This window comes from Cupressus sempervirens, chromosome 9 (genome assembly GCF_028749045.1).
Source record: "Cupressus sempervirens isolate cs-2001-9-10 chromosome 9, ASM2874904v1, whole genome shotgun sequence".
Taxonomy (NCBI): domain Eukaryota; kingdom Viridiplantae; phylum Streptophyta; class Pinopsida; order Cupressales; family Cupressaceae; genus Cupressus; species Cupressus sempervirens.
The window spans coordinates 581,424,227-581,426,611 of record NC_143126.1 but is presented as its reverse complement, the minus strand read 5'-3'; the positions used below and the strand labels follow the sequence as shown (position 1 = coordinate 581,426,611).

At 38.2% G+C, this 2,385-nt stretch overlaps 1 non-coding gene across 1 annotated transcript; it reads left to right on the top strand.

The window, feature by feature from the left end:
• The first annotated feature begins 1,865 nt into the window (after positions 1–1,865).
• LOC149540004 (signal recognition particle RNA) lies at positions 1,866–2,181 on the top strand. Its single transcript, XR_016356635.1, has one exon.
• Positions 2,182–2,385: the final 204 nt, after the last annotated feature.

Sequence of the window (2,385 nt, the reverse complement as noted above, 5' to 3'; positions counted from 1 at the left end):
TTACAAATGGGGTTGCAAGCTTTGGGTTTAACCATGGAGGAAACTCCCTAGTTAAGTGCGCTCATGTTGGAGTAGTACTAGGATGGGTGACCTCTCGGGAAGTCCCGGTGCTTCACCCCTGTGAGCATCACCTAGATCCAATGAGTGCTAAGTGTTCCATTTATTCTCATGAGAGATGGATTCATGTTGAATCACTACTCATGAAACATGGGCCAATGAGTTTGACTCAAAATCACACAGTTTAATCCTGATAGAAATATCACAAGTATCATACTTGTTGTATAATAAGTGAAAAAAAGTTGAACTTTGGGTTTGGAAAACTAATAAAACCCTTTTTGGCTTAAAAGTCATGTTGGCTTTCTTTATGAATGTGAAATTCAAAGAAGCAATGTATGTCAAACTACTACCAGAGGCAACTAGAAAGAATCTAGAAACATCTAATCTTTTGGTTGAAGCTAGGATTTTCAATTAGAGGTGTAGATGATAACATAGTTGACAAGTTAGCTAAGAATAATGAAAGCATGGATGAGTTGAAAGGAAACTTGTATTAAGAAAAACTTCATCGAGATGAACAATTGAGGCATCAATTTGTAAGAATTTATGAAGAAATAAAAACTTATGTGATTCAAAAAATTAGAATCACCATGTGGAAAAAGAAGTTGGACGGAATTTTTTTATAACATCTAAGAGTTTAACCCAACTAAAGATCATGACAAGAAAACCTATCAATCAAGGGTAAGAAGAAGGATTTTTCACTATAAGTGGAAGAGTTATCTAGGAAGTATGAGGGAGTAGTAAAGGAAGAAATACCTCTCTACCCCCAATCAGAGATGTTAGTCACCGCATTGACTTCATCTTTGGAGCCACTCTACCAAATAAGTTTGTGAATAAAAAATGACCCCATCATAGAATGATGAATTCCAAAATAGTTCCAAGAGTTGTTGGAGAAGGGACTCATCAAGAAGATTCTTAGTCTTTGTGTTGTCCCTCCTATTCTTGCACCTGACAAGGGAGATAAATGGAGAATTTGCACAGACACAAGGGCCTTCAAACAAATCACAATTATGTGCGGATTCCCTATACCTAGAATACAAGACTTAATAGATTATATGGAAGGGGCTTGTTATTTTTCAAAAATAGATCTCAAAAGTGAGTGCCATCAAACAAGGATTAGGGAGGGAGATGAGTGGAAAACAACCTTCAAAACTAACGAAGGGTTGTATGAGTGGATGGTTTAACCGTTTCTACCTTTGGTTGGAATTTATCCTCAATAGTGGCTTATGCATTAATGATCCTCTCATTTCCATCTTTGCCAAATAGTTTCTATCTGCTTCCATGCAGAAAAATTTGTATCGATCTGTTCCGCTCTGTTCACTTAAAGTAGTTGGACTTAAAAGAAATAAAGACTGAATAGAGTATGCTGAAAAGACTTTGTGACGATTGCATTTTTTTTAGATGTATGATTAATTTATAAGTAGTTGTGTGCAGATATCCAGAGGATGTGGAAAGGTGTGATAGAAAGTGGATTGTTTTACGATTTAGGGGAATACTGCAGGTGATATTATGTCAACGAATTCTATTGAGCCACCATCATATAATTTCAAGAAGGTTACAATTGATGGAGATTTGTGGGGTTGTGTTAAGCTAGATCTCCCCGCATAAATCTGGTAACGCAAGAGCAGACCAGATTATGTTACATGTTTCATGTGAATTTTCAAATGAGAAGCGAAGTTGTTTGGAAATGAAAACAACGTTGTTAATTTGAACGAGCAGTGGCAAAGCCTTTAGCATACCCATTCATCCCATACACGGGAAGAAAGAAATAAATTACCTTTTTAAATACAGAGAGTTTGACGGTGTGATTTGTCGAGCTTGGTAGCGTGGGCTTGTGACCTGAGTGGAGATGCATAAGGTGGAGGAACAAGAGAGTTAAATAGCTGGCGAGGAGGGAAGATGCATGGAATATAATGTGGCCCGCCCTGCTCCAAGTAGAGAGTTGTTGTGGGGCCATCCTTCGAAGGAAGGATGCCATGTCTCACAGCGTAAGATGGAGGGGAAAACATGAGGCTGGTTTCATAGAGCAACAAACACGTCCCGCTCCCTACAGTGGAAGGATTACACACCGCTTGCCCCTCTACCCACTGATCCTCCCAGCCTCCTCATCCTCAGACCTCCACCTTTTGCTTGCCACTAATCTCTATTTTCTATTTCGTGGGGACTGTTTTCCCTATAAGATAGAAATTACAAATGTTACAAATTTTTTGATTTCCTCAATGAAGAAATATTTACAAGATATAGACTCCCTAAGGAAACATTCACTTACTAATGAGAACATTTGACTTCTACACTCGTGACAAATTTGGTCAATGAGTATAATATCAGGTG